Raw genomic sequence first — 15,106 nt, forward strand, 5'->3', positions numbered from 1 at the left:
AAGTGTTGCATGTGGATTATACTGTAGTGGTCCAAATAGCTGGAACTTTGAAGCCTCTAGGTTTGGGCTACAGGGTGGATGAAACAGTGATATTCAACCCAATTTGATGATATATTCCCAGTTGTGAGATTTGTACCCCCCATGAACCATGGACCTTGCCGTTGGTGGGGAGGCATGCGTGCATCAGCGATACAGATAGCCGTACCGTAGGTGCAACCACAATGGAAGGGGTATGTGTTGAGAGGCCAGACAAACATGTGGTTCCTGAAGAAGGGCAGCAGCCTTTTCAGTAGTTGCAGGGGCAACAGTCTGGACGATTGACTGATCTGGCCTTGTAACACTAACCAAAATGGCCTTGCTGTGCTGGTACTGCGAACGGTTGCAAGCAAGGGGAAACTACAGCCGTAATTTTTCCAGAGGGCATGCAGCTTTACTGTATGGTTAATGATGATGGCGTCCTCTTGGGTAAAATATTCCGGAGGTAAAATAGTCCCCCATTCGTATCTCCGGACGGGGACTACTCAGGAGGATGTCATTATCAGGAGAAAGAAAACTGGCATTCTACGGATCAAAGCATGGAATGTCAGATCCCTTAATCGAGCGGGTAGGTTAGAAAATTTAAAAAGGGAAATGGATAGGTTAAAGTTAGATATAGTGGGAATTAGTGAAGTTCGGTGGCAGGAGGAACAAGACTTTTCATCAGGCGAATACAGGGTTATAAATACAAAATCAAATAGGGGTAGTGCAGGAGTAAGTTTAATAATGAATAAAAAAAAAGGAGTGCGGGTAAACTACTACAAACAGCATAGTTAACGCCTTATTGTGGCCAAGATAGACACGAAGCCCACGCCTACTACAGTAGTACAAGTTTATATGTCAACTAGCTCTGCAGATGATGAAGAAATTGAAGAAATGTATGATGAAATAAAAGAAATTATTCAGATAGTGAAAGGAGACGAAAATTTAATAGTCAGGGGTGACTGGAATTTGGTGGTAGGAAAAGGGAGAGAAGGAAACGTATTAGGTGAATATGGATTGGGGATAAGAAATGAAAGAGGAAGCCGCCTGGTAGAATTTTGCACAGAGCACAACTTAATCATAGCTAACACTTGGTTCAAGAATCATAAAAGAAGATTGTATACATGGAAGAAGTCTGGAGATACTGACAGGTTTCAGATAGATTATATAATGGTAAGACAGATTTAGGAACCAGGTTTTAAATTGTAAGACATTTCCAGGGGCAGATGTGGACTCTGACCACAATCTATTGGTTATGAACTGTAGATTAAAACTGGAGAAACTGCAAAAAGGTGGGAATTTAAGGAGATGGGACCTGGATAAACTGAAAGAACCAGAGGTTGTACAGAGTTTCAGGGAGAGCATAAGGGAACAATTGACAGGAATGGGGGAGAGAAATACAGTAGAAGAAGAATGGGTAGCTTTGAGGGATGAAGCAGTGAAGGCAGCAGAGGATCAAGTCGGTAAAAAGACGAGGGCTAGTAGAAATCCTTGGTTAACAGAAGAAAGATTGAATTTAATTGATGAAAGGAGAAAATATAAAAATGCAGTAAATGAAGCAGGCAAAAAGGAATACAAACATCTCAAAAATGAGAAGTGCAAAATGGCTAAGCAGGGATGGCTAGAGGACAAATGTAAGGATGTAGAGGCTTATTTCACTAGGGGTAAGATAGATACTGCCTACAGGAAAATTAGAGTGACCTTTGGAGAACAGAGAACCACTTGTATGAATATCAAGAGCTCATATGGAAACCCAGTTTTAAGCAAAGAAGGGAAAGCAGAAAGGTGGAAGGAGTATATAGAGGGTCTATACAAAGGCAATGTACTTAAGGACAATATTATGGAAATGGAAGAGGATGTAGATGAAGATGAAATGGGAGATACGATACTGTGTGAAGAGTTTGATAGAGCACTGAAAGATCTGAGTTGAAACAAGGCCCCTGGAGTAGACAACATTCCATCAGAACTACTGACGGCCTTGGGAGAGCCAGTCCTGACAAAACTCTACCATCTGGTGAGCAAGATGTATGAGACAGGCGAAATACTCTGACTTCAAGAAGAATATAATAATTCCAATCCCAAAGAAAGCAGTTGTTGACAGATGTGAAAATTACAGAACAATCAGTTTAATAAGTCATGGATGCAAAATACTGACGCGAATTCTTTACAGACGAATGGAAAAACTGGTAGAAGTCGACCTCTGGGAAGATCAATTTGGATTCCGTAGAAATATTGGAACACGTGAGGCAATACTGACCCTACGACTTATCTTAGAAGCTAGATTAAGGAAAGGCAAACGGCCGGCCGGTGTGGCCGTGCGGTTCTAGGCGCTTCAGTCTGGAACCGCGTGACTGCATTTGTAGACTTAGAGAAAGCTTTTGACAATGTTGACTGGAATACTCTCTTTCAAATTCTGAAGGTGGCAGGGGTAAAATACAGGAAGCGAAAGGCTATTTACAATTTGTACAGAAACCAGATGGCAGTTATAAGAGTCGAGGGACATGAAAGGGGAGCAGTGGTTGGGAAGGGAGTGAGACAGGGTTGTAGTCTCTCCCCGATGTTGTTCAATCTGTATATTGAGCAAGCAGTAAAGGAAACAAAAGAAAAATTCGGAGTAGGTATTAAAATCCATGGAGAAGAAATAAAAACTTTGAGGTTTGCCGATGATATCGTAATTCTGTCAGAGACAGCAAAGGACCTGGAAGAGCAGTTGAATGGAATGGACAGTGTCTTGAAAGGAGGATATAAGAAGAACATCAACAAAAGCAAAACGAGGATAATGGAATGTAGTCAAATTAAGTCGGGTGATGCTCCTGGAATTAGATTAGGAAATGAGACACTTAAAGTAGTAGATGGGTTTTGCTATTTGGGGAGCAAAGTAACTGATGATGGTCGAAGTAGAGAGGATATAAAATGTAGAGTGGCAACGGCAAGGAAAGTGTTTCTGAGGAAGAGAAATTTGTTAACATCGAGTATAGATTTAAGTTTCAGGAAGTCGTTTCTGAAAGTATTTGTGTGGAGTGTAGCCATGTATGGAAGTGAAACATGGACGATAAGTAGTTTGGACAAGAAGAGAATAGAAGCTTTCAAAATGTGGTGCTACAGAAGAATGCTTAAGACTAGATCAGTAGATCACATAACTAATGAGGAGGTATTGAGTAGGATTGGGGAGAAGAGAAGTTTGTGGCACAACTTGACTAGAAGAAGGGATCGGTTGGTAGGACATGTTCTGAGGCATCAAGGGATCACCAATACGAGACCAAGAAATGAATACATTAAACAGATACAGAGGGATGTAGGTTACAGTAGGTACTGGGAGATGAAGAAGCTTGTACAGGATAGAGTAGCATGGAGAGCTGCATCAAACCAGTTTCAGGACTCAAGACGACGACAGCAGCAGCAACAACAACAACAACAACAACATGTTGTTTACATTCCATTCACTGTAGCATATGAACTAAAATGAACCATAGACAAAGTTTGCACAATGCGTTTTTACCACTGCAAAATCTTTAAAATTTGGTGCAAATGATTTGCTTAATGTAATGTAATGTAATGCAGTGTGTATGATGGATAATGAAAGGAATTTCAGTTCTTTATTGAGTGAAGGTATCAGACTGTAAGGTGTGCAACAATCAAAATTTTTTCACGTAATAGTTTTTGAAAAATCGGGTGATAAGTATTTCATATTGGCAGAAGTGCCCAGTCTCAGCACAGCCACCAGAATGCAAGGAGCATGTCTGTAGCAGCAAAAGAATTAAGGAAAGCCAAATACTAAAGCACTATCGTTGGACTGCAGTACTACCACTTTACTCACTACAGAGTGAGGGCAGCAAAGACAGGCCACTCCAAACATTTGCAGAACGAGTAAATATGTTGAGACGAGATTTTCACCAAATTGAGTTGGGACAGTGTGGCAAATTTTCAGACATTCAAGCAATTTTTAATATTTATAGCAGCTGAATGATGATTTTTTTAAGGTGGGACTGTACAGTTTTTTCTGTGGCATTGGAAATAGCCTTCATAGAGGACTTCAGTGACTGGGCAAAAATTTTTCAAATAGTTGCAAGGTAACAGCACCAAAAAACATTGTCACACAATCAGGAGAAGAGATCCCACAAACATCTGGCTACTATACCTTACATAAGTATGGTTCTTGTGTTTTATCTGTGCACTTGAAATCCATCAGTATGTGTTCTGCTGTTGTAGGTATCAGAAAACTAGCTCATGAAGTTATTCAGAGTTTCACGGGGTTGTCAAAAAAGAGGATTAGGTTTTTATTTATGGCAAATCTCACCAAATTCTTAGAACAAGTTGTCCATTTATACACCAAAATATATCCTGATTGTGCCAAGCCCTCACAATGTGTCTTTGCAAACATAAGTAACATTCAAAAACTGGAACTATAAAGAATAAAATACACCACTGGAAAAAACAGAACATCTGAACGCAATCAAACAAAAGTTTTAGCAGCGGTTACTTACAATACACATCTTGCTACAGGGTGTTTCAAAAATGACCGGTATATTTGAAACGGCAATAAAAACTAAACGAGCAGCGATAGAAATACACTGTTTGTTGCAATATGCTTGGGACAACAGTACATTTTCAGGCCGACAAACTTTCGAAATTACAGTAGTTACAATTTTCAACAACAGATGGCGCTGCGGTCTGGGAAACTCTATAGTACAATATTTTCCACATATCCACCATGCGTAGCAGTAATATGGCGTAGTCTCTGAATGAAATTACCCGAAACCTTTGACAACGTGTCTGGCGGAATGGCTTCACATGCAGATGAGATGTACTGCTTCAGCTGTTCAATTGTTTCTGGATTCTGGCGGTACACCTGGTCTTTCAAGTGTCCCCACAGAAAGAAGTCACAGGGGTACATGTCTGGCGAATAGGGAGGCCAATCCACGCCGCCTCCTGTATGTTTCGGATAGCCCAAAGCAATCACATGATCATCGAAATATTCATTCAGGAAATTAAAGACGTCGGCCGTGCGATGTTGCCGGGCACCATCTTGCATAAACCACGAGGTGTTTGCAGTGTCGTCTAAGGCAGTTTGTACCGCCACAAATTCACGACGAATGTCCAGATAGCGTGAGGCAGTAATCGTTTCGGATCTGAAAAATGGGCCAATGATTCCTTTGGAAGAAATGGCGGCCCAGACCAGTACTTTTTGAGGATGCAGGGACGATGGGACTGCAACATGGGGCTTTTCGGTTCCCCATATGCGCCAGTTCTGTTTATTGACGAAGCCGTCCAGGTAAAAATAAGCTTCGTCAGTAAACTAAATGCTGCCCACATGCATATCGCCGTCATCAATCCTGTGCACTATATCGTTAGCGAATGTCCCTCGTGCAGCAATGGTAGCGGCGCTGAGGGGTTGCCGCGTTCGAATTTTGTATGGATAGAGGTGTAAACTCTGGCGCATGAGACGATACATGGACGTTGGCGTCATTTGGACCGCAGCTGCAACACGGCGAACGGAAACCCGAGGCCACTGTTGGATCACCTGCTGCACTAGCTGCGCGTTGCCCTCTGTGGTTGCCGTACGCGGTCGCCCTACCTTTCCAGCACGTTCATCCGTCACGTTCCCAGTCCGTTGAAATTTTTCAAACAGATCCTTTATTGTATCGCTTTTCGGTCCTTTGGTTACATTAAACCTCCGTTGAAAACTTTGTCTTGTTGCAACAACACTGTGTTCTAGGCGGTGGAATTCCAACACCAGAAAAATCCTCTGTTCTAAGGAATAAACCATGTTGTCTACAGCACACTTGCACGTTGTGAGCAGCACACGCTTACAGCAGAAAGACGACGTGCAGAATGGCGCACCCACAGATGGCGTTGTCTTCTATATCTTTCACATCACTTGCAGCGCCATCTGTTGTTGAAAATTGTAACTACTGTAATTTCGAAAGTTTGTCTGCCTGAAAATGTACTGTTGTCCCAAGCATATTGCAAGAAACGGTGTATTTCTATCGCTGCTCGTTTAGTTTTTATTGCCGTTTCAAATATACCGGTCATTTTTGAAACACCCTGTACAAGGCAGCTAGAATGTGCTAGTCAGATCAACCAGGGGAGTATTTTGTGAATACTACAGTCAAACACATTTTATATTTCCTACATTTCACTTCAACAGTTTCACGGAAATAGATTTTAAAATCAGTTACAGCTGCACCAGATTTTGTTTGCAAATGAAGCATCATTTACAAACCACAGGCACAAGAATCTTCACAATGCGCGCTACAGGTCAGCTGTAAATCCACATTGGCTGAGAGAAGTGGATAACCAACCCCCTCAGTGTGTCAACTTGGGGTGCAGGCTTTCATGAATCACATTTTTGGTCCTTGTTTTATTGATGGGTCTGCCAATAGTGAGAAGTAACTATAGTTACTAACAGATATCCTACAGCAGTCACTGTTAGACGTCTGTGAGAGTACAACCCAATTCCCATAAAAATGTTATTTGGTCTTTTTTATTGGGAGGAGGGGGGTTGTAAAGACAACAAAATTACTGTCCAGCTGTGTTGCAAATTAATGAAGGACTGGACTTTCACAAACTTTAAGCACAGTCTAACATGGGTCTCGAAATTACTAGAGCACGAGGGCCACACATCAAGTTTTGAATCCTAGTAGGCACCAGATAACAACCCATTGTTCTTAGAAATCCAAGAAGAAAATAACAACGAAATTTATTGTTGTTTGACAGAAACACAATTTTAAGTGAAAACCTCAGGTACACTTTATAAATCTTTAGTAGAGGAGAGTGATGTATGTTGGAACCCTTAATTCAGATTTTCGCCTCTATCTAGCCCAATTGACTTTTTGTGTGCTGCAGCTTTTTTTCTTGAAATTACAAAAATTACTCTGGAAAATTAAGGGTTATCCAAATGTGAAAACATGTTCCAACGTACAACAAGGCCATGTACTTAGAAACAAATATTCTGTTGAAATTTAAAAGCTATGCAGCTGAGAAAATCTTCCCAGTCTGTTGTTAATCACCTCTTAGTTACATTATTTCTCTACTGCACACTAATAATCAGCATGTCAAGTCAAATTAAACAAAAGTATTATCCAAAACCAGTTACAAGTAAAATACATTTTAAATGGAAGCAGTTGGAAACAACACACATTTTCATTTTTCAAGGCAGATGAAATTGTTGAAACATTAACGAAACTCAGATTTATGGATTATCCATCCATACTTTGTGTAACTAATTTTTGCTTGCATTAAGATTCTCTAACTGAAGAATTAACAATTTATTCCAAATAGCTTTAATATACAAGGTGTGCCGAAAATATTTGGGCAGAGTTCTCAGAAAATAAAGGAAACAAGAGTTACAAACAAAACACCTTTAGTGTCCTTCAAAGTAATCACTACTAGTAGTAGCACACTTTTGACATCAGCTGTAAAAACATAGTAAACTTTCAGCAAACGATTCTTGTGGAATCGCTCAAAGCACGTGTGGTCATGCCTTGTTGGACATTCATGTCATTACAGGTCATGGGACCTAGTGCTACCAAATCGATCTGGAGACCAAGTGACAGTTAATGGCGTGCCGTTCATTATCTCCTCCATCTCCCTGGAAAAAATATTCATGATGGATCAAGCCCATGCTGTCAAAAAAGGCAATCAACATTGTCTTAATCTTGGATTTTGTCAGACCACTTTTTTGGAAAGTGTGGAAGATGAACAAATATGTGCCGTTGACAACTACTTACTTTGAAGACCAGTAGAGGTAATTTGTTTGTAATTTTTGTTTCCTTTATTTTCTGAAGCCATTGCCAAACTTTACAGACTTTCCTTTTATTATACATAGCTTAAATGTGTAGAACTCGAAATATTTACAAATGCTGCACAAAACACGATCTCTTATCCAATAACTACAAAAACTGCATAACATGACGGAAATTGCTTCTGGCAGTCTTTAGTACTTACTCATGCATGCGATTCTATTATCAAGTCATTAGACTGAAGTACTGACCAAAAAACTTGTGTTTTTCACTGCAGTATCCTCCTGGCACAACACTCTCCTCTGCACACTTAGTGAAAGGAATGAAATTTAGAATTTTAGCTTTGGAACCCATAATTTTCTGAAAATGTGGCTCTTAACTTGATCTGTTGTATGAGTAAACTATTTCATAAATGTTTGTTGTTTTTGTGTTTAGATTTTCTAAATTTCACTAAATAAAATGTTTGTTCCCACATATAGGTAGTGTCAAATACAGACAACAAATCTTGTGCAAAATCTTTGATCTTGGAGTAGTTTCCTTCTGGAAGAAACTTGTAAAACTCAACACAGCTTTCTTCTCTAAACTGGTCCTTCACGGAATAATCAGCTCGCAGGTCAATGATTTCCATTTGCAGTGTGCCTGGACATCTTCCACTTTGCAAGAAAAGGGGTTCTGGAAAATCTCGATCTCATTGGAATAAGCGTCTAAATACAAGAACCTGGAAGAGATCTCCTTCAGATCACCAAGAAATTACCTTGTGAACAAAAATGGAGAACATTAAACATGTTCACCATTTGATGACTGGGAGTTGGCAAAATGTGAGGAATGTTTCTGTGTGATATTGTGTTCAGAAAGTATTAGTTTTTATTAAAATCTTTAACATGCTTGTAAAGACCAAAAATAATATTGTCCTTCTCTTGAAGTTTGATTTATTTCATTCAAGATTGTTTTTCTCATTCAGAAATATTTCATCTTTGTTCTCAAAGAAAGGAAGCTTTGCAAAATTTTACCACACATTAACCATCTCACTGCCATGTGATATGAGAGAATACTTGACAAAGATTCTACCTCTTGAAGGAAAGGCTTGAATTGATGGTGGTAGCGAGTCCATGACATTGAATGAAATTAAAAACCAAAATTACAACGGTATTCTTCACAAAAGATACACCCACTGATTTTGCCCAAAGTGCATCCCGCTCAATAGTGCAGTGTGTTTTCCAGGGTTTGATACACCACTGGCTTCACACTGAATGTAGTGTGGTGTTCCAATGAGACCTGTATATTTGGCACACAATCCCCTGCACCCATCTGTACCCTGCAAGGAAATAAGATTTGCTGGTTCTTCAGTAACTCTGAAGTCTGTGTTAATACCTCAATTGAGTAACATCAGAGATGTCTGCGATTCATCCAGGTCTGTTGGGTACCAAGCAAACTTATGTCTTTTCTTGTAACTGTTTGGATAAATTACAGACAATTTCTTCAATTCAACATGTCACTGTATTTGCTAAAAGAGTAGCTTTACATCATTTGGTTCTGTAAAGAAAACACCTCTCTAGCTGTAATTAAAATGCACTGCTATCGAAATGTGCATCATGCATTTTTTCATAGTGGCGCTGACTATTGTATTCCATAAGAACAGCAATAAATTCATTACAAACAACACTAATTAATTTGTTGGCTTTCTCTATAACAAAATATTTCATGGCCACGTTGTACTGAAGATAGGACACTCACATTCAATTTCCTCTTTTTAGCTTGAATGGACATATTTCACATGCATTCAGAAGAAAGAAAACTTGAAATTACAATTGAATTAAACAAGCCAGGAAGACTCGCACACTATTTTAAAAGGCTTCGTTCAAGCTTGTACCAGATGCAACCTTTAGACCTATTTTGGAGATCCCTCGTGTAACACACACAATAACTCTCAGTATGTCACACTATCGAACATAATATCAGATGAGTGTGAATAGCATCATTTATATTTATTTGTAGCACAGTTTTTACCAAAGGGAGCATACCTAGCGTCACATGGGTTTAATAAGAGTGAGTCTTATACTGAAACTGCAAAAAGTCGATAATATAAAAAAAAAACCTTCTGTTAAGGTACTAGATGGGATATGTAGAACTGTACAAAGAGAATAAAATAGTAGATTATAAAAGTGGAAATTGAGTAGTGAAAACTGAATTAATGTCTGAACCTATTTTCAAACTGTGATGCTTTGAAAGCACAAGGTCATAAGTTCTTACTCTGAAAGCATAAAAATAAAACTATAATTCTTTTTCACTAAAATACTAAAAGTATATGCCTAGAACAATTGACATATAAATAGTGAAAAAGTAAAATTACAGAAGTGGGATTATGTTGAGTACCTAGAGTTGCATGAAGTGTCATTAAATATTGCCAATTTTAAAAAGCATGTAATGTGTAAAGCAGTAAAAAATATAAAACAATAAATTATAAAAGTGAAACTGCATACAGCAACTAAGCCCTGACAGGGTGTGACAGTTATGGTTACCTGCATTTGCTTGGCAGTATTGTATGGTGCCCAGTTTTGCATTACGTACGGAAGTCAGTCTGCACTTGCACACCCGCCTGCTTCTGGGACAGTGTGTGAGCCGTTAATAAAATCATTCGACTGATTTAATGTGTTGCCAGGCTTTTGCAAATAGTGTGTAAAAATCTCAATTGCTTCCAACATTGTTAGAAGGTGGTCCCTTAGGTTCATTGCACTTTCAAGTGCATATCAGTAGTTCCAACAGCATGCTTCGGTGTTAGAAGATGCTCACCAAACGCTGTTGTATTACTGTGAACAGAAGTGTGCTCTTTGATGCATATTTCACACACGTCCTGCCTGTTTTACGTACGTAAATGTTTCGACAGTTTCTACACTTTAGTTTATATACACCTTCTTCCATGAATTTTGAGGCTTTTCTATTCATATGATACTCAGGCTGAAGAGAGTAATGTCATTAGTTTTAAATCCCATATGCAAATTGGTATTGTAAAATTGTCTAGCAATAACATCTGTGTACGCAATTCACTTTCAGGCCTCTGGTCCTGCGTTAGTACATTTGTTTTGAGCATGTAGTGCAAGAGGACTCACTGTCTTCCCCTTTTTTCCACTCACAATAATTCTGTATTACTTTACAGGTGCTATTCAGCAATATCTAACAACTGGACAATGTGCCCATGAACTGCAGCCCTTGGCTGGCTGGACAAGACATACATCTGATCGCTGCAGTCCCCGGGTCACCAGCTAGCCACTTACAGCAGCCGACCAGCTTACCTGCATGAACAAATGATCTGGAAAGTCCACTTCCGAGTACACAGTTACAATGTTTCCCAAAAAGGAGCAGATTATACCTGACAGTCTGGCCTGCCCAGTTTTCAAACTGCCACTAGATGGTTCTTACAGTGGCAAATGAGTTATGGAAGTCAACAATCTGATACCTGTCCTTTTATAACTCAAGGGCATATGTGCTATTTTCTTGTATTGCTGTTCACCTGTGAGCTTGCTACTATTGATCTCATGCTATTGTTGTTTTTTAATTTTCTGTAATAACTTAGTTACTGTTGAGACCGTGTAACCGTTGCTCTCTGCAACATGCTTTATAACAGTGATTTCTTATTCCTCTCGTGCTTGCTTAGTGGCAGTTTTAATAACCTATTAATCTTGGATTGAAAATATGCCATCTTGGGACTTAGTGATAATGTCTGCACAGGTCAGTTTTCTATACACGCTAAAACGGTGTTTACCCACCTTACTTGTAACCGTAATGTCGAAATAGTTGATGGCTTCTTTATTTTCTGTAAACCTAATTTTTGGGTGAATGGCACTCATTCTCTCCACTATGTCATTAAAATCGCTTTGATCTCCTTTAACCTACAAAATAGCATCATCAACGTAGCGGTAATAGCAGACAACTTTACTGGCTGTTGCAGGGTTCTTAGTGAAAAATTAGTTTTCTAAATGATTAAGGCAAATCTCAGTCATAATGCCGATGAGGGAATTTCCCATGGCTGGCCCTCCCGGGTTTGTGGAATATATTACCTTTAAACCTAAAATAGGAAAACATCAGCTCTCGAAGCTCCATTAATTCACGGTTGTTCTTAATTATTTCTAATGGCTTGCAAACAGGCATGTTAATATACAAATTCACCATATCTAGGGATAAAAAGATGGAAACAGGTGGTATGACTTTGTCCGCAAACTATACTGCTCATGAAAGTGTATAGCATTTTAACCCGCACATGTGCATCTGGCATTCATGGGCTCATGATTATACATCGCTTTTCGCCCATCAGAAAACAGAAAATTTGATTTTCGAGTTTTGCCCATTAGTTACGCCTGGAACTTTTTTGTAGGATCTCTAGCCACTTCATTAATCCCGTTTTCAGAAAAGGTTATGCTAACAAAATTGAAAGAAATTTTTCTGTATAAATGGGATTACCTAAATGACCAGAGAGGTTCATAAAATTAACAGACAACAACAGCATAAAATCAATGGGCAGCACGCTAACAGGTGAACAGGAAGACAAGGAAGTAGTGTACATGGCTGTGAATTATAAAGGACAGGTTTCAGATGTTACTGCTGGAGAATTTTGCAATACCAATTTGCATATAGGGTTTAAAACTAATGACATTATTCACTTCACCCTGAGGTAGCATGTGAATAGATAAAGCCTCAAAATTCACAGCAGCAGGTGTATGTAAACTAAAATGTGGAATCTCTCAAAAATCTTACACAGGTCAAACAGGCAGCACGTTTGAAATATGGATCAAAGAGCACACTTCAATTCATTGTAATAAAACAGCGTTTGCTGAGCATCTTCTAACATGGAAGCATGCCATTGGAACTATCAATACGCACTTGAAAGTGCTGCACAATGAACCTAAGGGATCAACTTCTAACAATGTCGGAAGCAATTGAGATTTTTTCACCCCATCTACGAGAGCCTGGCAACACATTAAATCAGTTGAATGATTTTATTAACGGCTCACACACCATCCCCCTAGCAGTAGGTGGATGTACAAGTGCCGACTGGCTTCCGTACATACTGCAACAGTGTGCGCCATACAGTGTCACCAAGCAGAAGGAAATGCAGGTAACCGTAACTGTCACACCCTGTCCCCTATAACATTAGTTGCTGCATGCTGTTTCGCTTTTATAATTTAATGTTTTATATTTTTTTTTATCGGTTTCCATGCTTTTTAAAATTGACAATGTTTAATGACACTAAATGCAATTCTAGATACTCAACATAATCCCATTTTGGTAATTTTACGACCTTTATATCTTTCACTATTTATGTGTCCATTGTTCTAGGCCTATACTTTTAATATTTTAATGAAAACAATACACAGTTTTATTTTTACACTTTCTGAGTAAGAACTTATCACATTGAACTTTCAGAGTATCACACTTAGAATAACTACAGATACTAATTTAGTTTTTGCTACTTTATTTCCACTTTTATAATCTACTATTTTATTCTCCTTTTACAGTTTTACGCCTTGTACTGGTTGTCCTGTGGAGAACAACATTTTTTCATACGGAATTACAGTGCAATGATTTCATGATTCTTGAAAAATGAATGTAAAAATGTACAAAAAAAAGGTTATCATTCAACTTAATTGTATTTAAGAATGACATTGATTTATTATGTACATTATCCTTCGTTCCATGTTTAAAATGTTAATGACTGTGAAACAGCCAAATAATTTGATGTAATTACTTTCTGCGGTGGTCATGTTTTTTGATGAGGATAGATGTGAGAGACATTGTTAAGTGTACTTACGTTGCATTTTGGTAAAATATACGTATTTATTTACTCTTGAAACCTTTATGTATCTTTAGCACCCCTGCATGTTAGGAAACTAATAACTTATTTTTCAGAGTATCAGAAAGTGCAATACAGCGCCATTTGCACAGCCACAACATTTTATTTGAATATTGCCAATATTAAGCAGCACAGAGCTACAGAAATAACTTTGAAAGTTTGCATTTTAATTTATTTCCAAATATTAATAGCAGTTTTCATTAAATTGTTGTGGTTGCCACATAACAGCTATCTTTTATCCCAGCTACATAAATTCACAGAAATTAACTTACTCAAAATGATCATTGACAAACATGCCACACTATAAAATTTTTCCACCACAACCCGTGACATTAAAGCAGTATTCAATGAAATTGCAACGCAAAAAGGATCTGAGATGTTTTGTTAACATACAGGCTACACACTGCTCTTTATGTTTCATATTGTGGGTATTAAACTGTCAAATAATATTTCCTTAAAAAAAGACTGTGTAATTTGCCCCTGATAAGTTGTGTTGTCACCTTAGCATGTGTGGCGTCGTTTGATGAGTAATTATATGTATATGTATACATGCCTACAAATCATACCATTTAATGAACTACATGTGTACACACAAAGCGCACCACTTGATATATACAACAGAATACAACAACATACGTATTAAGAACAACACTACATCCACTCTGGTATCATAACAAGGTTTTTTGCATTACTGACTTCTTGCAGTTTTAATATAAGACTATCTCTTGTTAAACCCATAGCACCTGCCACTCTCCCCCCTCCCTTTCCATTGCCCACTCCCCCCACACTCGATTTCATAAATTCAATATTTATGCTATTTGCATTTTACGTGCCTATTGTTCTACACTACCGGTGTTTCAATGAGAATCGTAACAGTTATACATTCTGTAATTCTTAAACTCTTGACATCCCTACCACCACCTCCCAGCCTGCTTTCCCCACTTCCTCTTCCATTTAACCTCACTACATTGCCTGTTCCCCCCATCTCCAACTACCAACCTCCAACAAATACCTGTTTAAAACACTGACCGCAGTTGCAAAACACAGCACTCTGATATGTGGTTCTTAGTGGACCAGATGAAGCTGGCTTATTTGAGCTGGTAATTTATCAGATGTGTATTTCATTTACTTCTGCTGTTAGATTAGTACGAGGGCAGTTCAATAAGTAATGCAACATATTTTTTTTCTCGGCCAATTTTGGTTGAAAAAAACCGGAAATTTCTTGTGGAATATTTTAAAACATTCCCGCTTCGTCTCGTATAGTTTCATTGGCTTCCGACAGGTGGCAGCGCTGTACGGAGCTGTTAAAATGGCGTCTGTAACGGATGTGCATTGCAAACAACGGGCAGTGATCGCGTTTCTTTTGGCGGAAAACCAGGGCATCTCAGATATTCATAGGCGCTTGCAGAATGTCTACGGTGATCTGGCAGTGGACAAAAGCACGGTGAGTCGTTGGGCAAAGCGTGTGTCATCATTGCCGCAAGGTCAAGCAAGACTGTCT

The 15,106-nt window shown here is 38.7% G+C and overlaps 1 protein-coding gene across 5 annotated transcripts in view; it reads left to right on the plus strand.

Annotated features, from left to right (window-relative positions):
- The window catches only part of LOC126203568 (non-structural maintenance of chromosomes element 1 homolog), a 45,421-nt gene extending 31,867 nt beyond the window's left edge, over positions 1–13,554 (plus strand). Inside the window, exons 6-7 of one of the 5 annotated variants that reach the window (XR_007540303.1) lie at positions 7,528–7,765; positions 13,271–13,554. The gene's annotated coding sequence lies outside the window, so the exon portion shown is untranslated. Of the gene's footprint in view, positions 1–7,527; positions 7,766–8,239; positions 8,579–10,914; positions 11,752–13,270 lie in introns of those variants that run through there. The other 4 variants (XR_007540302.1, XR_007540301.1, XM_049937894.1 and 1 more) reach the window with 4 other exon arrangements.
- Positions 13,555–15,106: the final 1,552 nt, after the last annotated feature.

This window comes from Schistocerca nitens, chromosome 9 (genome assembly GCF_023898315.1).
Source record: "Schistocerca nitens isolate TAMUIC-IGC-003100 chromosome 9, iqSchNite1.1, whole genome shotgun sequence".
NCBI lineage: Eukaryota > Metazoa > Arthropoda > Insecta > Orthoptera > Acrididae > Schistocerca > Schistocerca nitens.